Source organism: Marmota marmota, unplaced genomic scaffold (assembly GCF_001458135.2).
Source record: "Marmota marmota marmota unplaced genomic scaffold, marMar, whole genome shotgun sequence".
Classification (NCBI taxonomy): Eukaryota; Metazoa; Chordata; class Mammalia; order Rodentia; family Sciuridae; genus Marmota; species Marmota marmota.
This window is the reverse complement of record NW_026000327.1, coordinates 958,482-983,833: the sequence shown is the minus strand read 5'-3', so window position 1 is coordinate 983,833 and position 25,352 is coordinate 958,482. Positions and strand designations below refer to the sequence as shown.

The window sequence follows — 25,352 nt, the reverse complement described above, 5'->3', positions numbered from 1 at the left end:
TTTTTTTTTTTTTTTTTTTTTTTTGGTACCTGGGATTGAACCTCTGAGCCACATCCCTAGTCCTTTTTATTTTTTGAGACAAGGTCTCCCTAAGTTGCTGGGGCTGGCCTCCAACTTGTGATCCTCTGGCCTCGGCCTCCTGAGCTACAGGCATGCACCACCATGCCTGGCTCATTTCTTTGAGTGAATGTCGAGGAAACTCCGAATCAGATTAGTGTTTCTCTTCCAGCTGACCTAAAGTTGTATTCCATGGCAAACTTTGGCTAGCACCTTCGCGTCTTGGCTGCATCTCGCTTTCCCTACCTTTTCCTTCTGTGTGCCTCAGTTTACCTCATGGATCATTCTTGCTGTTTTAGTTGTGTTCTTGAAAGCAAGCCTAAGTCACCTGTCCCCTCTCCTTTTCTTTCCCTGGGTGGGGAATTGCAAGTCTCTCAACAAGAGAGCAGCAATGGGGGGGGCCGTCGCAAGTCTCACCGACTTTTGAATTCTGACGTAGTAGCAGCATCTTATTTTAATCTAGCCTCTTCCTGTGGAAGTGCCTCAGGACAGAGGGCATTTCTAAATTTAGTGAGTACCATATCACTGACAGTCACCTGGCAAAGCATTCCAGGTCATTTATGCCCGAAAATGAAAGTTCTTTAAAAATCAGTTTATACAGAGGCCTAGTGATTGACAGAGGTCCAGAATCGCTGAATTTCACTGGGATTTGAAAACAGTTCGTGGGCGTGCACGTACCTGGGGTAGAGCGGAAGTTCTTCTCTATCAGTCTTGGAGATGTTTCCTCTAGATGCTGCTGTGAAATCTCAGCCCGATTGTATCAGTGTTGGCTGAGAAGCAGGAAATGCAGGAGTTATTGGAAACAAATGTGAAGGGTTCGTGCAAAAAGTGCAGTTCTTTGTTCCCAGATGTGTGAGCAGGGCAGGTTTGAAATCGTTCCTGCATCTTTTCCTGATGGTTTTTTTTAAAATCATGGCTGACAGTCATGACTTCTGCGGGATGGTTTAGCAGGCCAGGAGGTGTATGTACTCTCTCTGTTCCTCCCAATGTCATGCCACATGGGTATCCTTCATCCCATCATATGGGGGAGGGGACGATGAGGCTCGCACGTGTTCGTCTGGGGTGACATGTCTATTCATCGACAAGACTGTAAGCTATTTCAGTCATGCGTGGAGCTCAATGCCAAAAGCAGTCAGGTATACTTGTTTCCTGCGTGCCCGGGAAGGACTCCACGTTGTCATGTTTTAGGAAGATGTCCAGGTGAGGAAGGGGCGTCCCTGAAGATGCCTGCTCATGACGCTGAAGGGGATTGCTCTCAACTCTCCTGGCTCCAGATCTGTGCTGCTCCCAGTCAGAACAACAGAAGCTGCACACTTTGCCACCAGAAAAGACAGGCCAGGCTCTCTGAGCGCCCTCACTGATCATGGAGTCTCCAGGGTGCACCATAACTGCTGAGAGCCACGGCCGAGTCTGTATGGCCCCTGGCATTTTGCCAACAGTATTGATTGACAGGCGAGGCATTACTATCCGCCTCTGCCGCAACTTTTGAGTTCTCGCACTATTTTGGAGTTCTCGTGGGGATTTCCGGGGATTCCCCGAGAGTTCCCATTGGTTGGGGAAGTGCAGGAGGAGGGATTTCCGGGAGAGATTTTTCCGGCTGGGGGTTCCTGGACAAGCCTCGTGGCGTTCGGGAGGATTCCCCGGGAGCTGTGTGAAGTGTTTTCCTGCAGTTTAAAAATAAAGTTTGTTCCTGCTTCAGTGGCTCGTGATTTGTGCCCAGCCAGACTGCGGCACGTAACTGTGGGAAGGCTGGCTTGGACTCCAGGCAGGAGTTTGCAGGGAAGGGGAGATGGGCTCTCGAGGTAGATGGTGGTTCACGGCCTTGCGGTCCCCAGGGCTGGACCCATGGGTTCTCAAAGGGTTGCTGGGCTCGGGAATGTAAACCTGGCAAAACCCAGGAGGAGGTCTAGATAGACGCCGGTGTTCAGGAAGCTGGTAGAGATGGGTTACAGGGTTATTCTGGAGCCAGTTTGTGAAAAGCTTGTTGATGGTATAAAACATGGCCTTGCGTTCATCCCCCTCCTGTGGTGCTCTGGGCTCCATCCACTGCCTACAGTGAAGCATAATACCCAAGGAATTAATGGTAGTCCCCTAATCCGTGGGGCATAAATTTTGCAGCCCCCATTACATGCCTGACACCAAGGATATACTGTGATCATTCACATTAGTGACTAATGTGCCATTAAGTGATAATGGGAGGTATATAGTATGGATATGCGTCACAAATGGATGACTTATGTCCTGCACAGGACAGAGCTAGACAGTACAAGAATTCATCATGGTACTCAGAAAAGCATGCAACTTAAAACTTACGAATTGTTTAGTTCTGGAATTTCTGTTTTCAAATCACAGAAATGGAAACCTTGAAAAGCAAAACTGCAAAGCAAAACTTCTGATAAAGGGGAACTATCATATGTCATTCTTATTGAAGTAGCTGTTGTAGGATGTGTAACAGCACTGTGGTCTTTCCAGTCAATGCCAAGAACACCCCTATCTTTAGTGATAGCAACCTTTGTTTCCACACATTGCCAAATATGTCTTGGTAGGGGCAACGTCGCCCCCAGTTGAATTTCTCATCTAAAGCTTGGGAACAAGGCTGACCTTGGGTGTACCCTGGAACGGATTCCCAATGACCCGTTGCTATCATAACAAGCACCCTCCATCTCCCTATTTTTATTTTCCATTTGTGCAAAAGGCATTGAAAGCTATTTCAAAAGGTTTCATTTACACCTTTTGTAAATGACATGCATAATTTAGGTTCAACTTGCTTTAGTAAAATCAAAGTCCAGTGCATTTCTAGGAGTGTTGTGGTTTTTTTTTGTTTGTTTGTTTGTTTTCTTGGAGGTGGTGAGGGGGAGTCCAGAGGAAGGAGAGAACTGGGAAAGTGTTCCCACTGGATCAAGTTGTTGGGAGGGGCCGCAGGGGAAGATATAACACCAGAGCCAGAGAAGCGCCTTGCGCTGAGCAGCAGGAGGTTCCAGTGTGCCATCTTGAACGGGGAGGGGACAGGATGGCCTTCCTGGTCGCTGTTGCTTGCCAAGGGAATTCTCTTGGAGCACTAATTATCTCCACTCTGGTGGGCATAGGAAAATGGTTGTCTGAGGTTAAAGTGAAGCACTGCAGAATTAGCCAGTATGGGCTGTCTGACCTTACCGTGGAGGTTGGAGAAAAGGTGTAGTTTGGGAGTGGAAATACACGTGGGTACGTGCGTGTGTGCACTTGCGTCAGTACCCAGTTCTTGAGGTAGCTGGTAACGTTGCATTCTTTCTAGTTTTGGTGTCTTAGGTTTCTCAGTATTTATGGAAGGGAATGGTTGAATATGGTGATTGACAGAGGGAGATTTCTGAGTGTATTTGCTTTCCAAAAGGGAGTTGCTTGCTGCGCTGTTAAATGAAATTGAAGCCGGAACAATTGACCTTTCCAGGTAAAGAGGGAGTTGCGTTGTGTTTTGCAAATGATTGAAACGGAAATATGAAGAGCAGGGCCATATGGTGTTCAGAAACTTTTATCATACATTCTGTGTATGATAAACACTGTGCTCGACAATCGCATTTAAAATTGTGCTTCATGCTCATTGCAAAATGTGGAGCCGGTGCTTTGGGACGTGAGGAAGACATGCATTAGGATTCTCTTCCACCTCGTGATGCACTAGTTCATCTCTAAATAAAAAAAAAAAAAAAACTGATTAGCGTCATGTGTGGCTTATCTTTATAAAGTTTGGCATAATATCAGCATGGAGAGATTCCAATTACTGTTGACTGACAGTTTACACAATACAAAAGATCATATTATGCTAATACTTTAATGTATCATCTTTAAACCTGATTTTTTCTTTGGCTCCAGATTAGTTTCATGCCTCTAAATAAAATTTAATCTGTCACTGTAATTTAAATAAATGCCTAGAAAGAAATATTGTGCCGCTGATAGCTTATTATAATTTCCCGTAGGCTTGTTTGCTGTGTACACGTATTGATTTTGCCACTTTGACAAGCATGATTTGTTACTAAGCCTCATCAGACATAACAGAGGAAATCAAGTTTGTGTGTTTAGCGTCTCTATTTCTCCTTCTTTGAATTGTTTATACTTTTACACTGAACTTGTAAAACCTACAAGTAATAGATTCACATTTTCCAGGAACTGATGGGTATTAAATGACATATCTTGAGAGAAGGGAAAATACCTGTGGAAATGTGTCTTCTTGTTTGTTGACTCAACAGGAACTTCAGGTTCTGATCCTGCTCCATGTTAGTTTTTTTAATAAATGAGTAAGATCCAACTATAAAAATTATTTTTGTGTGGTACTAAGGCTTGAACCCAGGGCCTCACGTGTGCTAGGCAAGTGCTCTACCACTGAGCCACAACCCCAGGGAGTATTCAGAACTTTTGTGTTTTTTTTTTTTTTTTTCTGGTGTGTGTGTGTGTGTGTGTGTGTGTGTGTGTGTGTGTTGGTACTGGGGATTGAACCCAGGGGTGCTGGACCACTGAGCCACATCCCCAGCCCTTTTTATTTTTTTTATTTTGAGGTAGGGTCTCGCTGAGTTGCTGAGGCTGCCTTTGAACTTGCCAATCTCCTGCCTCAACCTCCCAATTGCTGAGATTGCAGGCGTGCTCACCTGTGGCTTGGTTTTGTTCTTTTCCATCTAGATCATCAGAGAGCCTGAGCATCAGTTTGGTTTACGTGTTACGTGCATCAAATGAAGAAAAAGATGCATGCTTAGAAAATGCCCTGGTAGGGGCTGGGGTTGTGGCTCTGCGGGAGAGCACTTGCCCAGCATGTGCGAGGCACTGGGTTCGTTCCTCAGTACCACATAAAAATAACATAAAGGTATTGTGTCCAACTACAACTAATGCCTTTTTAGTTCCTGTATTTCTAAACCAAAACATTTAGGAAGAAATGTGCAGTCCTCTGCCTGACCTACAAAGAAGTTGCCAGTGTGTTCCTTGTTCTTTTTCCCTGATCTTTCCTTCGATTAGCATGTGTGTGACTGTTTTGTGAGGCACCCTGATGACTCTCAAAGGAGGCACCCGTGGGATCTCCTTTTCCCTTTTTATACTTGGGGATAATGAACCGCATCTTTACTCACAAAAGGATGTTTCTACTTGAGGAATACCCATTCAGGTTCTGGAGTTTCTCTGTTGGGAACTAAATCGTGGAACTTCATACTGGAAATACTAAGGGCGGGGGTTTCGAAGTATATTCAACTTTTCTTTCTGAATTTAAGTTGAATGTAGTCATAGAATTGGTGCTTAAAGGCTTTGCTTCCCCTGATTAGTGTTTTTTTCCCTTCTTGATAGTCTTTACATTAGTACCATTGCAATAGGGTAGCCACCAGCCACGTGTGACTGTTTTAACTTAGTTAAATTTACATACAACTAAATTTACATACAACTGCTCATCACCAGTACTGGCTATGTGACTAGTGTTCAGTAGCTGCATGTGGCTAGTGGATTCCTCAGTAGACGGGGAACATGGGGCACAATAAGTTTAACTGCACAGAGCAGCTGTGGACAGTCAGACATGAGCCTAATAGGAACTTCAGGGAAGAGCAAAACAAATTCTTAAAATCTGAACGAGAGAGAAGTTTTCATACTTGAGCAAAAATGAACCCTGTCAGTTGGGTGTGGTGGCGCACACCTGTAATCCCATTTACCTGGGAGACTGAGGCAGGAGGATTGCAGTTCAGCCTGAGCAATTAAGTAAAGCCCTATCTTGAAATAAAAAAAATAAATGAAAAGGGCTGCAGCTGTGGGTCAGTGGCAGAGCGCTTGCCTAGCATGTGTGAGGCACTGGGTTTGATTCTCAGCACCACATATGAATAAAGGTCCATTGACAACTTAAAAAAAAATTTAAAACAAATTTTAAACTCGTCAAAATGTTACATCAAAGCTAAGCATAACATTAAAATAGTAGGGATACAGGTGGTATTGAAACACTTTTCTAGGATTTTAAAGTTATAAAATCTGATGTCACTCATCTTTTACATATATAACAGCAATAGTGGAAGTTAGAAAACAGATGTACTGTAGAATTGTTTGAAAATAATTTGCACCCAGAACTTTGAAGTTTCTCCCCTGCAAATTTATGGAGGATGGACTAAAGATGTTTGTACGCATTCATACGTCAGCCACATTTCACTTAGACATCTCACTTCTAGAAGTGGACAACCTGTCCCACCAAGGTGAGACAGTAACCAAGGAAGGGAACATTGTGGGACTCTGAATGTCCAGATAGACAACAAAGAGGAGTTCTCGAGGCATTGATGGTTTCAGGTTGCAGCAGGCCTAACATCTGACTAGCACAGACTGGACCCAAGAAATTGGAAGAGGACGTTCTGGTACATGTGTTCTGAAGGTGGCAGCACATGGAACTGACAGACGATCTAAATGTTCTTGTTCTTAATTTTTTTAAGTTGGAGATGGACACACTGCCTTTATTTTTATGTGGTGCTGAGGATTGAACCCAGTGCCTCAGATGGGCCAGGCCAGGTCCTCTACCACTGAGCCACAACCCCAGCGAAATATCTGAGCATTTTAATCGTGTGGAAAATTGAATGGAAAGAATGTTGCAAGATCTTGGAAGAATTTTGTCAAAGGGAACAAAGAAAACAAAAACAAAGGCAAGTAGGGACTCCAAGAAAATGCAAAAGTTGAATAAGCAATGAATCTTACCATTACCGAAATAATATGTGCAGAGTGTAGATTTAACAGAAAACAAGTTACAAAAAGTGATGGGGAAAACGTGAAAGGGTAAGCACAGCATTGGTGGTTGGCATTTAAGGAAACAAATCTGCATTTGAAAATCAGAAACTTGCATTGAAATTTGGTTTAGTGAAGTATAAGCAGATGACTTAGAAACATGGAAGTCAATACCAAGGAACACGAACATTAACAAAATAGTTCCAAGGCATGAAAGTGGTTGCTTCTGGAAATGGAATTGTAGATCATTGGTGCAAAAAGGCTTGCAATTTTGAAAAAGGAGTCTTTTGACTCACTTGGCTTTTAGTTTTAAAAGCTAAAGATGGGTTACTTTGAAAAGAATAAAAATGGTTAGGGTATCACCCTCTCTAAAAATTATAGAGTTGAACGTAAAGTGGGAATTCTCAACTGGGGCAGTATTGACAGTTGACTCAATTCTTTGTTAAGGAGACCCACCCTGTGTGTGCAAGGGTGTTTGGTAGCATTCCTCTCTAGTCCTGACAGCTAAACAGGTGTGCAGACATTGCCCAGTGCTCCCGGGGGGTGGGGGGCAACCTCATGGCTTCTTGAACTACTGATTTAAAGGATTTAAAAACCTGTTATTGAATAAACCATCTCGATACATTTAAAAAAAAAAAAAAACTGTCTTTTGTTGGTAATACAGGAAGCAGCTGCTTCATTACACAGAACTCGAACCCATAGCAAGAACCCTCTGGCACCCCAGCTGCTCACGCCAGCCCATCTTAGCATCTGGCTTCAGGCCCAGTTAGTGCAGGGCTCACCCAAATGAGAAAAGGAATCGGGAGGAAATGGCAGCTTCCCTTTCATGCTTAGTGGCTTCTGAAAACATGTTTCAGATTTTTCACATTGTTTTCGTGTTGGTACAACTTGGATTTCTCTGGAGTTGCAGTGTTAATCATGGTGGCAAAGCCTGGTACAACGTTGCGCCCTTGGGGTATATTCCAGCGCTCAGTCGGCTGTGAGAAGGACACTCGCCCTCCCCGTCTCTGCAGTTCTTCCCCGAGTCCTTAGATAAGTTCTCTGCAAGTGTTTCCCCCTAGAATTGCCAGAGGAAGTCGATAGGAAAATGGTCCCGCAGATTTTTTTGATGTGGCGGAAACCTCATAAATATTTTAATGCCCTTATCTCACAGCTGAGGAAACTCGAGTCCGGAGAGTTTCTTATCATTAATCATGAGGAAGATGGGGGTGGGCTCGATTCCCCAGCACCACAAAAGCAAGAGGGGCGTCTGCAGCGAGTCCCTTCTTCCCCTTTTCCTTCTTTCAGAATACAGAGGGGAGGCATGGTCAAGGGTGGTTTCGTGGGCAGTGAAGTGCTCGGGCGAGTGGGCTGTCGGGATTTGCACACAGCATCGTGGGTGCCCTCTGCCCTGGAGTCGCTCAGAGCAAACACCTGGAGAGCAGGAAGGGCAGTCGGGTGTTTCCATGAGGGGCCCCTGTGCCGCGTTTCCTGATGGCCCAGAGCTGGGAAGATGCCGGAGAAAGCCCTACGGAAAGGGCTCCCCACTGTTGTCCCCAGTCCTCATGGCAAGTTCCTTCTTGGCACAGGACTTGTGCATGGCACCTGCAACCTTGCCCCCTGTTCAAGGGCTCCCTACTCAGAGGCAAAGTTCCTGTGCTCCTGCTCAGGGTCTGTTCCTTGTCCCAGATTGGTGTTCATTGCTTCTCATCTGAAATTGCCTTGTGCGTTTGTTCATAGCTAATTGTCCCTGTGCCTTTCTCGCCAAGTTCCGCAGCCTTGCCCTCTGCCCCAGGGCTCAACGTGGAGTTCCTGTCGGTGAAAGATTTGACTTGCCTTCTGAAATACCTGTGTGTTCACTTAGCGAGCTTCAGCATCGCAGAGAAGACAGTGACGTTTAGTTGTCAGAGTCGAGTGGGGTTTGGGGTCCTGAAATTCCCTGGCGATGTGCTGAGCATCGTGACGCTTTTTGAGCAGTTTGTGTGAACAGCCTCACAGCATGCTTTCAAAGAGGCTTGAGCCTTAAATCCACCAGTGAGGGTGGCCCACCACCTAATGCAGTTATTAATACAGCCTCCTAGTGCCACAGTACTGCAGTTGGGTCAACTACATCAGGGTGAACGCGTCCCTAGCCGTTTTATTGCAGCATCACAGAATGCACTTGCACAAACTAAGATGATCACATCATCTCAGGGGATGGAATCTCACAGGACCCCCCCATCTTATGTGGGGTCTACCCTTGACTGGGGGGACACTGTACGTGCTCACTCAGACGTCTGCTTGGTTAAGGAGCGGGTGAAACTGTCTCAGGATGTGTTTGCTTATGTTTTGAACTTAACTTGGAGTCTTATTCATTAACAGGTAATACAAGATAGAAGAGAGGTCTCGACATAAGCCCTGGAAAGAAGAAAGGATTGGCCTGCATTTACTTCTGAGTAAGCGGAATTGTGAAGGAGATTTTATTATGAAATGAACAACCTGTCAACCTCTCTGTATTTTCTATGCTTAAAGCCACACGGTCATGTTTGTTTTCTTTTATGTGCTGGAAATGGAAATTTGAGATTCTTTGCAATAGGTGATTTTGCTGGGGGGAAAAATGTGAAGCTCTCTGTCAGCACTTCAAACTCTTTTTTTTCTTCTTGCAGTGCTGGGGATGGAACTCGGGCAAACGCCTTACTGCTGGCCTGCACGCATCCCCAGCCCTACTAACTCTATTTAAAACATTTAGCTTCTGGAATTCAGGTTTCCATGAAGTTTAGAAAAGAAAAACGGAGACGGTCATCGAAATGTGTGTGCCTTGGAGTGACGCATAGCTTCTGATCTTTCCCCCCCGTTTACGTGCGAGGCATTTATCTTTGCTCTGGAGTTTGGTTTATATAAACAAATCGAGAAAGTGTTTGGCTTTTATGTGGTGGAAGCTACTCTGTCTTACGTGACCCTCTCGATGTGTTTGGAAATGACAGGCAGCTGTGACACTGTGTGGACAGGCCAAATTTTTCCATGGAAGCCTTGCTCAGCCTGTCCTGAGCTGGTGTGGACCGTGCGTGGACCCCCAGGAGGCCTGTTCCTTCAGTCTTGGGTCTGCTGGTTTTCAGTGTGGACAGACCCTGACTCCTGTAGAATGAGGCCTTCTGAGCTGTCCTTACCTGCTGTGGGTTCATCATGGGAACCATCGACACCACCTTTTGCAGACACTTCGACAGCCCTTCTGTTGCAGATGACAGTCCTCTGAGCCTGTTACTTCTGTGCTGTTGTGGAGAACACGGGGATGTAAGAGGTGTTTGGTGTTTTTTCAGTAAAACCTCCTGGATTCTTAGTGTGGGAGCTGCCATGTTTGGTCTACCTGGGCACACCTAAGGGACACACTGCCCTTGGTTGTCTCTTTGAAAGAGCACCAAAGCTGATCCTCAGAGCCGCCTCTGGTGAAGAGAGAGGAGAAAACCGTGACCAAAATCCACATACCTACAGTCCCCAGCTTGAAGGTGGCAAGGCCCACGACCTTTGGCTTCACGACCTTTGGCTTTACGGCTGGACTCCTTCAGGAATGAGCATACCTCAGATGTTGAACTTAGGACTTTTCCCACCCCTCAGCAGGAGCGGTGGGCTGCCCTCAGGGATCCCTCCATCCCAGGGCCAGCAGCCAACTGTGCTGCTGAGCTGTGAGGTCTGATAAAGCAGGTGCCCTTGGTGTGTGTCCCGCTCAGGGCTATATGTGGTGTGCCAGGAGGTTCATTGAGGTGCCACCCATCATGAGCACAGGGGCACTTGCAGAACTCTGTGCTAGACATGGTTCTGTCTTGATAGCAGCTTTATTGAGATGCAATTCACACAGCAGACGATTCACCCCTTTGAATGTTCGGTGCTGTTGGTTTTTTACGTTCAGTACTGGGACCAGAACCCAGGGTCCTGTGACAGACTGGCCACTGAGCTGCATCCCCAGCCCCTGTTCAGTGTTTTTAGACATTGGGTTCTGCAGCTGTCACCTTCCTCAACTTTGGAGCATTTCACCATTCCCAGAAGAACCTCGTAGCCATTAGCAGTCACTCCCCATTCCTGCCGTGTAGCTGCCACTAATCCGCTTTCTCTCCATGTGTGGTGGCCTCTCCTGGGTACTTTAAATAATGGAAGCCTGTGCCGAGTGGCCTTCTGTGTCTGCTGTCTTCCACTTAGCATGTGGGTGTCGTATGTCAGTACTTTGTCCCTTTGAACAGCCAAACGCTGAGCCGTGATATGCATAGATCACATTTTGTTTACTCATTCATCCATCAGACACTGTTATTTTTAGAGCCTTCTATTATTTCTCCTCTCCGTGGTGCTGGGGATTGAACCTGGCCTTGTGCGTGCTAGGCAAGCCTTCTACCACTGAGCTCCACCTTTTTGGGGGGGATGAGGGGATCCTAGGGATTGAACCCAGTGACGATGAACTATATCCCTAGCCCTTTTTATTTTTTGAGACAGGGCCTTACTAACTTGCTTAGGGCTCACTAAATTGCCGTGGCTGGCCTTGAACTTGCTATCTTCCTACCTCAGTCTCCCTTACGTTTTACCTTTATTAAATTGCATCTTGAGACTGGGTCTGGCTATGTTGCCCAAGCTGGCCTTGAAGTTGGGGTCCTCTTGCCTCAGCCTAGTAACTAGCTGGGATTGCAGGGGTGAGCCACCCACCTGGCTTGAAGGCTTCTGTTCTGAAACCATGACAGACTCGCAAGTAGTTGCAGAGCACAGAGAGTTCCAGTGTCCTGCTGACTCCCCGCAGTGACTGCGTCTCTCAACAGAACTGTGCTGAGTTGACCCAAGTAGGAAATGGGCATTGGCAAGGTGCTTTTGGTGTGAATGCATGCCCTGTCTGGTGACGGGACCTCTGCCTGTGTGGTTGTGTGAAATGTGATCCCAGGTGTGTGCAGAGTGTTGCTGCTACCATAGGTCAGGGGCAGGATTTGTCCACCTTGGGCTCTGCCTCTCCGTCGTTTCTTCATTTCATGTGTTATCGGAATGAAATCCTGCAGCATGCAGCTTTTGCAGACTGACTGTGCAGCCTGATGCCCTGGAGATCCATCCCTACTTTTCCTGTCCTTCCAGAGCTCATTCTTCCCTAACGCAGAGTGGGATTCTGGGGTGTGGATGTGCCACAGTCCACTGATCCCTTGGCTTGCTGAAGGGTGTTTCCTGCTCCGGGCTGTTCCAGGTCATCCCTTGGGCCTGCTTTCCCCTTGGATGGAGAGAAAGCAGTCACGTTAAGGAGGCAGCTTAGAGACGCTGCACCCTGGGACACTAGCAAGCCTTGAGGTCCATGCCATACGGTAGGAGTCAAGCCCGGGGATCTATCAGGTAGCTGTCACTTTCTTTGCTGTGACAGCCAGCTGGCTGCCCTCACCAGGGGCCAGCTGTCCATTCCTGCTGTGTCCAGGAAGTGCCAGCAGAGGACCCAGCTTTTCCGTTTGGGGTTTAGCTCCTTGGGAAGCACTGGAAAACTTGAGGTCCACATATATCGGCGTCACCAATGCTATAAATGGTAGGACGGAGGATGGAGATTGCCGGTGGACTTGGAGTGCACCCTCAGAAACCAGAGCGACTTGGAGCCCAACAGCTGTTCTTTCACATATGCTTAGTTCAGCTGTGCCTTCTGGAACTTCTGGGAAGTTGGCAAAATGTCCGAGTCCCTTCTGTGCAAGGGTGTGGTGGAGCCCCACTTCCAAGTGGGTCCAGCCCACTGAAGTGTGGGCGTCCAGTTGGGGTGGGGTGCGTGCGTGCTCCGTTTCCCTCTCGGCTCTCTTCCCACTCCCTGTTCCCTGTGACCCGCCTGGATGCGATGGGAGGAGCTCACTGGAGTCTCTAAAGAGCCCCAGATAGAAGATGCATTGCTTTGCAGCTGTGTTTGTGTGGCCTGGTGTATGTGTGTTGCTGTGATAAATACTTGAGAAAAATCATCTTGCATCTCCACTGGTTAATCTTGGCTCACCATTTGAAAAGTTTACTCCGTGGTCAGCTGGCTCCATTGCTTTAGACCTGAGGTGAGCAGAACATCATGGCGGAAGGAAGGGACAGAGAAGGCTGCTTGGCTCATGTCAGTGAGTAGGAGGGAGGGACAAGATAGAGTCCCCAAGGGTACATCCCCAGTACCCACTTGTTTTAACTAGGACCCACCTCCTACAGTTCCATATGTCCCAGTGATGTGACGCCATCAAATTATGAATTCATCAGTGGATTAATCCACTTAGGATCTAAGAACTTCCCAAAGGCTCCAGCTCTAAACGTGGCTGAATTGGGGACCCAGGCTTCCATGCATGAGCCTCTGTGGGACATTCCACATGCAAACTGGAACCCTGTGATTAGTAACAGAAATGGGTGGGCACTTCTCAAACCAGTTCCTTTTTCATAAAATCTAAGAAGGGCACAGATATGACCCCTTGTCTTTGCGAGGGGCCTTAACTGTGGAGAAGTGTTTCCCTGGAGCCCCAGAGGCTCCCACTAAAATGAACTGGAAGTCGTGGAGAGGACAGCAGTCTCTGTGCATGCCCGCAGTCGCCCACCCTGGGCATGGGGGGGGTTGCATACCAGATTGGTGAAGGGGTTGCTTAGGAAGTGCAAGGGCCTCTGTGCCTTGTAGGTGGATGGGGGTTGTTGCTGATCCATCTTATGGAAGCCTATAAGGTTTCCCAGGCACCCTCTGGGCCCCAGCTTGTTGATTCAGAGGTGTGAATTTACACGATAAGCCAACGGAACAATGAATGGCCCTTTGTGCTCCCCAGCTGATAAAGTGCTGTTTGACAAAACCCTTCCTTTGTTTTTTCCTCCTCCCAACCTGTGGTTCAGATTGACTTTTCCTTCAAACAACATTAGTCTTCCTGGGTTGCAGGTGGGTTGCCTGACCTGGAGACCCTCGTTCTCCACACAAGCCTCCGCCTCCCTTTCAAACTTGGGAATGCAACGTGTACCCACTTCCCAGTGAACTTCTTCGTGCTTACATTTGCATCAAACGGACATAAATAATCGTATGTAGTCAGGATGGAATCCTTGAAAAGGACTCGAAGAGATTGATTGTAAACTGGCCTTGAAGGGCCCGAAAATGACGGACTCTTCCGTGCCTGACCTTTTCCACTAGTTCTGGCTCTTAGCCCAAATCTAAGAATCTTGTTTTTCTTTGTGTTTCCTTTCATTTTTCTCTATAAACATGAGCAGTTCCCACTAGCCCGTTTTTGGTAAGGGGGTGTACTGGGAATTGAACCCAGAGGCACTTTACCACAGAGCTACAGCCCCAGCCTTATGTATTTATTTTTTATTTTTATTTTTTAGTTTTCTTAATGTTTTATTTTTTTTATGTGATGCTGGGGATTGAACCCAGTGCCTCGCAAATGCTAGGCGAGCACTCTACCATTGAGCCTCAGCCCCATTTATTTTTATTTTTTGAGACGGGGTCTCATGAAGTTGCTTAGGGCTTCACTAAGTTGCTGAGGCTGGCCTTGAACTTATAATCCTCCTGCCTTCGTCTCCTGAGCTGCTGGGATAACAGGCATAGCTCTCTTTAAGTGCAGGACAGTGGCTCTAAACGGTGGGCAATTTCTTTCCCTTAGGGAATGTCCGGAAATGTCTGGAGACATTTTTGACGTCACAGCTGGGGTGTGACACTGGGGTGTTTGACACTGGCTTGGAGAGGGTGGAGACCAGGGATGCTCTCCAACTTTCTGTACTCACCCGAGAGTCCCCACCGCAGGCAGACTCGCCCAGGGCGCAGTGGCATTGAAGTTGGTTGGTGGAGCGAGTAGCATAGGCCAAACGTTGCCTTCTGTCGTCTTGCCTGGTAGTGTAGCAAAGCATCATGGTAAGAAATCGGACAATTTCAGCCCTGCTAAAGGGACTCTTAGGTTCAGTAAAATTGTAAATTTGGAAAATAAGGATATTGTATTAGTCTGCTCAGACTGTGGTAATGAAGTGCCACAGGCAGGGTAGTTTAAACGACAGAAACTTAACCGTTCCAGAAAATTCCATCTCTGGTCAGCCCTTTCTTCCTGGCTGGCTGTGTCCTCCTATGGCCTTGGCTCTGTGCCTGTGTGGGAAGGGGTGGGATGGCGGGGGTGGGGGGAGGATTTATTTGGACCTTTCCCTTTGTGTAAGGCAAACTAGACCTGGCTTTTGTGTATCTACATTGTGGGGTTTTATATATATATTAAAAAAACATGGTGGCTCAGTGGTGAAGCATGCCTGAGTTCAATTCCTGGTACCAAAAAAGAAAAAATAAAAACAAAAAACCTGTCTTTGAAGTTGCATACCCTTCTGTACTAACCTTAGTCACTTCTCTGGTCAATCAGAGATTTTGAGGGCACTGGCCGCTGCATATCTTACCCTCTCTCCTGACCTCATCTGCCCTGTCCTACAGGCTATTGACTGAAGTTTATTCAGAGTTTGTAGGGTTGTGCTCTTTAATTAGTAAAATTAAAAAGATTGCAAATTGAGACTTCAAAAAAGAGAACATGGTGAGATTTTTGTTTTTGTAGACCAGAATTGAACCCTGGACCTTGTGCATGCTAGGCAAGCACTCTTACCACTTATCTGTGTTCCCAGAACTTATGATCTATCCATCCATTCATCCATCAGATTGAACCCAAGGGCGCTTAACCACTTAGTCACATCCCCAGCCCTATTTTATTTAGAGAGGGGTCTGGTCTACCTGTGTGTTGCTTATGGTCTTGCTAAGTTGCTGAGGCTGGCTTTGAACTCGTGATCCTCCTGCCTTGGCCTTGCAAGTAGCTGGGATTGCAGGTGTGCACCATTGAGCCTGAGATGTTTTTGTTAATATGATCATATATCAAGACATCAATTTAGTTGAACTCCAGTGTTTATAGTCTGTTAAAAAGAAATAATCTGCATAATTTGATCTTTTCATACTGGGTATTAATTCTGAATGTAATGACTTTGAATAATTATGGAATCCTTCTGGTTTCCCACCTTAACACATCCGTATACAGCATTGACTTTTTTTTTTTATGGGAAATGTGAACACAGTTCTGAGACTCTGAAAGATTGTAGTCTTTATTTGAATCAATATGCAAGGGAAGATTATCTTATGAAACACGCCTCGCATAACAGTCACCTTCTTACCTAGTGTTAAGTGTACAGTTCATTGCTTCGAGCTACACCCCCAACCCCCTGAAACTGTCTGCACTGAACATTAACTGCCTGTTCCTCACTGCCCAAACCCGCCCCCCATCTTCCTACCTTCTGTCTCTGTACCTTTGACTACTCTAGGGCGCTCCTAGAATGCAGTCCATTCATGTGCCCTTCTCTGACCAGTTATCTCGCTCAGCATAACGCCTTCAAGGTCTGTCGGTATTGTAGCATTTGATAGGATTTTCTTTTTTGGTACTGGGGATTAAACTCGGGGGTGCTCCACCACCGAGCCACAACTCCAGCCCCATTTATTTAATTTAAGATGGGGTTTCACTAAGTTGCTGAGGCCGGCCTCCTGCCTCAACCTCCCAAGTTTGCTGGAGTTACAGGCTAGCACCACTGTATCCGTGGATTTTCATCTTAAGACTAAAAAGTATTTGATTATGTATACAGAGTACATTTTATTCATCTATCTGTTCATCAGTGGGTTCTTAAGTTGTTTAGCAAGGATTTAAAAATTTATTTTTAACTGGTAGTGCACATAATTGTTCCTGTATAGGCTATTTAGGGTGCCATGTAATATTTACAAGTATACAATAATGTTTAAATCGGGCTTAGATGTATGTATTTTCTCAAACATCATTTTTTCATGGTGAAAACTTAAATCCTTCTTCCAGATTTTGGAGATGTGTAGTGTTACTTTTTTTGGGGGAATAGGGATTGAACTCGGGGGCACTCGACCACTGAGTCACATCCCAGTCCTATTTTGTAGGGTCTCACTGAATTGCTCAGCACAGCACTGTTGCTGAGGCTGTCTTGGAATTCGCAATCCTTCTGCCTCAGCTTCCCCAACTGTATATCTACATTGTGTGTGTGTGTGTGTGTGTGTGTGTGTTTTTTTAACTGCATCCTGGTTACTGCGAGGGCTGTACTACTGTACATTTCCAGCAATGGTGTGCAGAGGTTCCCCGTTCTCCACTCCCTGCAAGCTTGTCACCTTTAATCTTTCTGATAACAGACGTACTCGGGTGAGGTGATATCACTCTGTGGTTTTGATGTGCATTTCCCCTGATGAGCAGATGATATTGAACATTTTCTCACGGGCTTGTTGGCTGTTTTTATGTCGTCTTTGGAGAAAGTCTGTTTAGATTGACTGCCCATTTTGTTTAGTCGGGTTATTTCAAAGTCGATCCGTGCTGTGACTACTCTTCAGATGTAGAAAGTAATTCCGGGCGGTGGGTAGTAGGATCATCCAGCCACACAGAAAATTCCAGAGCTTTTCTCTTACACTTTTTCATGTACTTTCTCTGTCATAGAAAGTGCTGTCCTGAGAGAGATCCTAAGTTTCCAAGGAGAAGAACAGTAAAGAAGTAAAAGCTATAGTGGAAGTACCATATGTGCCAGCCTGCTTTCCACCATGGATCTGGTCCCACCTTTCTCCCTGCCTGAGCTGTTAGCCAGGACCTCTAGAATGAGGACACATGAGAGTCCCTACTCCCACCTGCCCTCCCTCCATTCTGGAATGGACTTTCTTTTTTCCATCCCTTGTAACTTTACTTTCCTGCAAAAGCATAAACTTTCCCTCTGTGTGTATAAACTTTGGAGACACTCTGCAATCAGCCTGATGTTTTATCTTTCTATGAAAGGGTTCTTGATGATTCTGAAATGTGGTGTCTGTCACTTAAACATCGTCTGCAGAAATCACCGCTCTATATTTGGCTCCGACGTGGTTCCCAATGTGTTCTCACAACACTTGGTGCCAAAGGAGCTGCTGTTTACCGGCCATGGGGATCTTTCAGCTCAGATTGGTTTATAACTTTATTTACAAGGGATAATCAAAATGGATTTCTTTGCTATTTTGGTGCAAAGTAGGACAGCAGAATTAATCTCGGGTCATCTGTTCATTTGTTTGGCAGCTAATACCTGCCTTCTGGGTGCGGGGACTGGATCTTAGGCTAGGGCTGACCCTGCACAGATTGGATTTGGTTCTTGGTTGGGGTTGGAAAACGCGTAAGGACCAAGCATGGAGCTGTCTGGGATAATTAAAAGCCAGTTGCAGGAGCTGTATTGTCTATAGCTGCTGGTTACTTGGGTGAGCCCGGAGAGGAAATCTTCGTCTGTGAGGCATTCATTTCACATCGCTGATTAGCCTTAAGTAGGATTCCCATTTGAATGTATAGTTTCTTTTAAAATTAATAGCATTATGGGCTGCTTTGTTTGAGTTTTTCCCCTTAAAGACTTCCCTCTTAGAGGCTCTGCATTTGACAGGGTTGAAGGGCCAGGTGTTTACTAACCTTTCAGAATTTTTACATCCATTTTAAGGGGTGGGTGGGTGTGTGTGTGGTGTGTTTTCCTTCTCTTTCCCTTTGATGGGACCACATAGGGTTTGGTTTGTAAAATACTTATTTCTTCCAAGCACCCAATTTGAGCTGCAGGTCACTGGGCCCGGCTCCTGTGCTGGGTGTCTGTTTACACGGAGCGGCTATCTGTCTTTGTCAGTGAGTGGAGGTGGAATATTAATCTTGCATGCAGTTCAGCTGAGCAGGGCACAGATGGATTTATAGCTCTGGAAACCTCTCAGCCCTGCAGCTGCAGTGGGCTGTTGCACTATGAATAACGGGATTCTGGGCCCCGGCTGGCGAGGACTGCCGTGACCTAATTGGCCACACGATCCATCAGCGTGTCAAGGGTGGATTTCTCGCCCTGCGCTTGCCCTGGTTTGGTTCTGCAGCAGAATCCACCCAGCCTCCCTTGGAGGAAAGGGGAGCCCTCCTCCCACGTGAGCATCTGAGGAAGGAACCTGTGGGATCGGTGCGGGGTCGTCCGTGTCTCCGATGCTGGCCTTCAAAGCCAGGTGACGGGAGCGAGTTCTCGGTTCTGTTTGGTCTCTGCAGGCTGGGCCTCGTTTTCCTCCAGTCTCCTAATCTGGTGGCAGCCAGGGCCGGGGAGGCCCAGGAAAGAGGGGCATCCACCGTGGCGGGCATCTTGGTAAACTCGGCCTGCAGCTGACCACATGGACACCGTGGGTTCCCGGGAAGGAACAGGTTGCATGCAGAAGGTGGGGGGGGGTGTGGAGGGCCATGGGGGGATTTGGGAGATGGCGGTAAACGGATGCACTTGAAGCCCCTAAAGAGAACCGGTCTGGATTTTCTGCCCCGTCGTCTGTCCAGGATGCCCAAGGGGACCACAGAATCTCCAGCTCATGTGGTTGATTATGTCTCGGGCCTTGGCTGGGGGAGATTCTGTGTCAGAAAACAGGTGAGCGTGTGATCCATCAGTACCCACCATGCCCGGAGTTTGCCAGCAAGAAGGAAGCCATGCAGATGTGGCCTTCTGAGCTTCCTGGGAGCCTGGAGGGCACCTGGCACTGTCCCCCACCACCCACTTCTCCTCACCAGGGCGATCTCGTTGAACTGTGTGCCACAGAGCAGCTAGGAGCATTTGCCCTTGGTCCCCAGGGCCATGTGGGGTAGCCATTATAGTCAGAGCATTGTTTAAAAATGGCTTTATTGGATGAAATTCACCTTCCCCAGGTGCACCCACTGAGCCTTGTTTTCCCCCAAAAGCTCACTCAGGTGCCATTCAGGGTTTTGGTATGTTCACAGAGGAGTGCAGCCGTCCCCACCATCTAATTTCAGAACATCTTCAATACCCCAGGAGACCCCATACTGATGGGCAGTCACTCCCCAGGGACTGCCTCCGTGTCCCATCCCCACACAACCACCAATCTCTTTTCTACTGCTAATCAGTTTGCTTACTCTGGACACTTCCTATCATATTGATAAAACCACACACTTTGTGTTATCTGTGCCGGACCATTTTCAGGATAATGGTGGTAGCACGTGTCAGTACTTGGTTCCTATTCCCAGGTAAATACTGTCCCGTTGTGTGAAGAGACCACGTTTTATCTGATGGAGAGACCTTCATCCATTGATGGATGTTCGGGGTTGTTTCTTGTGGCTGTTGTGAATAATGCCGCTGTGAACGTTCAAGTCCCAGGTTGGGTTTGTTTGTGTGAGGCCGTCGATGGCACCCTGTTGCTCGGACTGGACTCCACCCCGATGCCACCATGACCAGCTGAACATTAGTCTTTCATAACTAGTAACATACTCTTGACCAACTTCCATCACGGAGATACTGGTTGTTCACAACAGGTTACCTGTGCACTGTTGTAGTTGGGCACAGCAAGGTGAAGTCTAGATTCTAGTCAGACCCAATGAAGTGCTGGTATTATGGTTGAGATATGAGGGGTCCCTCAAAAGTTCATGTGCAAGGCATTGCAAGAAAATTTCAGAGGTGAAATGGTTAGGTTATGAGAGTTGTAACCTAGTTAGTCCACATCAGGGGATTAATGCACTAACTGGGTGCTGACTGTAGGCAGGTGGTGTGTGGCTGAAGGAGGGGGTCCCTGGGCTGTGCCTTTGGGGTTTCTGTCCTGTCCCTGGTGAGCAGTGCTCTCTCTGCTCCCTGGTGCCCTGTCCTGAGCTGCTCTCCTCCTCCAGGCCCTTCTGCCATGATGTTCTACCTCACCTCGGGCCAGAGCCAGGGAGTTGGCCCACCATGGACTGAACCTCGGATACCATGAGCCCCAAAGAAACATTGCCTCCTCTAATTGTTCTTGTCAGCTTTTCCCCTGCTGCCACCAAAGGACCTGACTGAAACAGCAGGCTATAAACAAAAGCGCTATAAAAAATAGAGATGAAAGCATACTTTTTTTTTTTTTTTTTAAAGACAAGGGTCTTGAGATAATGACACTGTTCAACGATCCGGTCTTTTCCCCTTCCACCTTGTGTACCTGTCAACATGACATATTGGAGCTGCTCAGTGTTTAGCAGGTCCTGAGTTGGTTCAGAAGACTCTTTGCTTTTGGAAGGTCATTAGGTGGGTGGGAATGAGGAACTACATGTGATCATGGCCTGTGTCGTGGAGGAATCGGGCCGTGGCTCATGTCTCCATATTTTGGTTTGGCGCTTTGCGAGTGCAGCCCACCTGGGGACAGGCTTCCGGGTGGACATGGGGACTCCAGGAGGGCAGCCGGAATGTCATCCACCCCGAGAGTTGGAGTCACATGACGAGATCAAGCAGATTGTTTACATAGGTCCCGCTGCTCTGCTTGGGTGGTTATTTTAGACAGATCTCCGTATTTCCCAGGCTCATACTTTTTCATTAACTACATATAAATTGGGGGCCAATCCCTTTCTCTTTTTGAATTATGGCTCTTTATACACTTGTCCACAACTGAAGTCAATTTGAAGAAAATAGTTCTTTGGAAAACACACGTGCAAACAAAAACCCTGCTCCTTTTCCCTAAGTGATCATGGTGTTGACTTAGATTTGTCCCCAACAGTCTTTTCCTGAGGTCCTAGAGAAGTTTGCAGCCATGGTGGAAGACGGAGAAGCTTCCTGGTGTCACAGTGCCACACCTCCAAGAGCTCCCTGTGAGCCCCAAACTGCTGTGTATCCATGCCATCCATTATAGCAGCTGCAGGGGACTCGGGAGCCTTTGAGATGTGGCTAGTATGATTGAGATGAATTTCAAATTTTAGTTAGCTTACCATGTGGCCCATGGCTGTCCTCGTGGGGGAGAGCTCCACACCGAGCAAGCAAGTACAAGAGCTGTGTTTACCTGGGGCTGGGGATGCTCCTCAGTATCCTCCAGTGCAAACCCCCAATGTCCTGTGGTTAAGGAACTCTGCTGTCTGCTGATAGGACTGGCCAGGTCCTAAGGTATCCTGTGACACCCTGCAGACCCAGTTCTGTCAGGAGCGGGGACCTGTCCGTGGGGTCTACACGCCAAACGGGCACTGGGCCTGGTAGTACCAAGGGTGGGCAGGAAGCCAGGCCCCTCCTACCATGTGGCTTCTCGGCTGTGTCATCGTCCTCGCTGTTCACTTGTATTAAGAATAAGATGTTGGTGTTGGGTCAGTGACCCAGCACCCGTCCCTCTTGTTTCTGTTTGACGGATCGATTGCTAACGCGACCAGCAGAGCACTGTGCCCTGACTCTTGCCTGCAGAGGCTTCTTTCACCAACACTGTGTGCCCAGCCAACAAAGCTCAGCTGGGTACAGGGGAGGCTGACCATGGCTGTATCCTGCTCACCTTCCAGTGTGTTTATGCAACACTCCATGCTATTTGGAAAAACCTCTGGAAGTTGGGCATCTCCTCCAGGTCTGGCAAGACGGAAACAGTGGGATCATGGAGTTCTTCAGAATGCTAACCAGTGACCCCTCTCCCCCTGCCCCACACCCCCACTGCCAAAGTGCTGCCCCCAAGGTGCACAGCGTGGTCTCTGGAAGCCCAACACGCCTCTGAGCAGGCAGAGAGGGCCACAGGGAGAGGCAGACCGATGGCACGACCAAACGAGCGTCTCCCTGTGCCTGAGCTCAGATGGGTTGCCTGTGTCAGGACACGCAGACGCCTCTGGCAGGGAGAACTCCATGCCTGGCAGGATGGCATTGAACGCTCCTTCTTTCTGAGATGCTGCATGTCATCGTCGCATCGATTATCTGAAAGAAGCTGGGGCGGCTGGCCAAACGGGTGATACTGATGATGGCCATCAAAGAAACCCACTTTGCGCTTCTCCTCCGTGGCTGTCAGTGTTACCCAGTTTTGCACGTAACATGAATTGAAGGAGGATCAATGTGTCAGCAAGGAAACAAACAAGACAGTTATTCAAGAGTTAAACTGAAATAATGTGCAAAAATAAGCTCTTTGGCAAACCTGCAGCCCCCAGGGAACTTGGATCTTGTAGAATGTGAAATTCCTTGAAGCACAAACCCCGTGGGCATTAGTATGTTGCTTGGGGTGGCAGGGAATTTTTTTTTGCCCCCTTGTGTTTGCAACTGTGAGGATCATGGGGTGCCCTCTGTGGGAGAGGGGAGGGGTTGGGCAGATCCCTTTCCAGAAGAGAACTGAAATAGCTTGTAACAGAGCCTAGCTCCAGCAGCTTCCTTAGGGAGGTGCAATGACCTGAAACCTGTGACACGTGTCCCCATGGCCCCTGCTGGAGCCTCCTCAAGGCATCATTTCAAGCCCCAATTTTAAATTTGGTAGGATGGGGGGGCTTCAGGCCACCGACTAGCAGAGCAGAGACGAGGTTTCTGGGATTTCCATTTCTTGTGTTGATGTCTTGCTGATGGAGTTGGAATTTGGAACCATGGTGAGATCCTTTGTGTCCGGATCCCTTCTGTGAGGTGGGGAGGGATCCAAAAGCCTGGCTTTTTTCCTCTTCCAAAATCTGATGGGAGAAATGACCAGGAGGGGAATTCCTCAGATTTAGTTCTCTTTGCAGAGCCCAGGATAACCCTCTGCACTGGGGGATTCCTGGTTCTGCAGGTTCTCCCGGGAGCCCCAGCTACCTACTGAGGGGAAATTCTTTGTTCAAGGTGGTGGGTGGCAGCACTCAAGTGTTGAAGGGAAGGAGATGGGTCAAATGTTTTTTTTTTTTTTTTGGTTTTTTTTTTTTTTGGGGGGGGGGGGCGTTCATGCTGATTTACGACTCTGCATGCACTTCCACACGCAGCAAGCAGATCTGGAATAATCTCCAGCCTTTGCGACAGTCTGGGAATGCAGCTGTACACAGTTAACTCAGGGGTGGTTTAAATGGTTTGTGAGCTGTGCTGTGGCAGGCTTTGATGTGTGCTAACCATCCTATCTGTCAGTAAGCCTCTGTTACTATTAGTGTTGGTCGTCATTGCTGTTGAAAAATCAAAGACCATGAAAATGTTACCGCTGTTGACCGGTGACGAGTTCTTGCTTCCCCAATGTTGAAGAATAACACCAAAGAAGCACGCCGAGGCAAGGTCAGAGTAGAAATTAGAAGTTTATTAAAGGACAGCAGAAAAGACTTCTCCCGGAGGAAGAAGGGGACCCAAGAGGTGGAATCCGTGGAAGGGATGTTGTCTCCCCTTTTTATAGTTCTTTCAGTGATGGAATGTAGGTGGGAAGGCCCGCGGGGTGGGACACAGGTGGGCCAAAGAAGTAATCTGGTCAGGAAGGACTTCTGAGTCAGCACCTTTTTGCTGGGGGCTGTTCATTGACATTTCTTTGAGGTGGACTTTGGCCTAGGGCCTTTTCAGGACTTCATTAACATTCCATGAGTTGTCCTGCGTTTCCCGGAATCATTGCCAGCATGGCCTCCATTTTAGATTTCACTCGGTATTAGACCCGATTTAAAGTTAGGTAGTCAGTGTAGTTAGGTAAATCTGGCTTCAAAAAAGCAATGGCAACTTCTGTTGCTGGTTCTAGAAATTGCACACAACTGAACTAAGACTTTGAAGACCCCTTTCACAGGTGGCCCGATGCCATAATTATTCATTTATTTTACCTTCCCCAAAGGCCTTCTGAGTGAGCACGATTAAACTTGCATGCTGCCTATCTATACTCCCCCACCCCCGGGGGGGCTCTGTGGATTATAAGATTTACAGTTGTTGAATAAAAGTAGAGGCAAATTCACACTTCATCCCAGATAGATAAGAACATAGCAATGTTTGGGCTCACCCAGAAGGAATTCCCAGGACTCTGATTCTTGCAAAGTGGGGATTATGCTCCCCAGGGGGAACGAGGCTATGTCTAGAGGTGCATTTTGATGGTCACCCCCGGGGACCGTTTCTGAGGGGAGTCTCTGGGATGCTACAGGACAAGGCCTCACCACATGGTGAGGGACTCCACAGGTCACAAGTGCCTACACAGGTCAGCCTCTGGCTTGCCAGGATCCTGCCCTGGCCTGATGTGCAGCCACTCAGTTCTGAGATCACACTGGAAAAGTGAGGGTCAGGTCAGAGGAAGCCTCGTGCATGTGGGATGAATGGTGGGTTCCTGAGAGACCTGCCCAGCCCAGCCCAGCCCGGCCCCGCCAAGCGGAAGGATGCTGACTCCAGGATGCCCCCCTTCTTTCTGGTGCTATCTAGGTGACACTGGAGCAGCATGGTCCCCGAGAAGGAATTGTGAAAATCAGGCCCAGACTTCTGCTAAAGAAATGAACCCAGAAACATCAGTCTTTGCAAGGAGGAGACTGTTTTGCAGAGCAGGGGCAGGGGAGGGCACCCGATCGCCGTCCTTGACTAGTCTCAGTGTTGCAGGTTTCCCACGATCAAAGTTAATTGCATTGCTTCAAGGGGGGATATTTTCTGGTTTCTGACATACTCCCCTTGGGTTAATATGGAAATAGTCAAAAAATTCAAAAGTATATAGAATACTTCTGTATATTCCCACATACTCTTCACCCGGATCCTTCAGCCACTATAAAATGTATCAAAATCTTCTATTAATTGCTGTCCTCGTGTGTGTGTGTGTGTGCGTGTGTATGCGCCTTTATTCTGTTTGAGGAAGAAAAAATCTCAAATTGCACTACATTTCACAAACATTTTAGGTAGTATCTCTAATACAGAAGGATTTGGTGGGGGGGCCTACTGGTGATTAACCCAGGGCATTTACCCACTTGAGCCACATCCCCAGGCCCCCCCCCCTTTTTTTTTTTTTTTTGTATTTAGAGGCAGGGTCTCACTGAGTTGCT

The 25,352-nt window shown here is 47.5% G+C and overlaps 1 protein-coding gene across 4 annotated transcripts in view; it reads left to right on the top strand.

Moving 5' to 3' along the window:
• Tbl1x (transducin beta like 1 X-linked) overlaps positions 1-25,352 on the top strand; it is a 180,059-nt gene that overhangs the window by 61,591 nt on the left and 93,116 nt on the right. For 3 of the 4 annotated variants that reach the window (XM_048797384.1, XM_015505237.2, XM_048797385.1), the window contains exon 2: positions 9,094-9,167. The gene's annotated coding sequence lies outside the window, so the exon portion shown is untranslated. Of the gene's footprint in view, positions 1-9,093; positions 9,168-25,352 lie in introns of those variants that run through there. The other variant, XM_048797386.1, reaches the window with a different exon arrangement.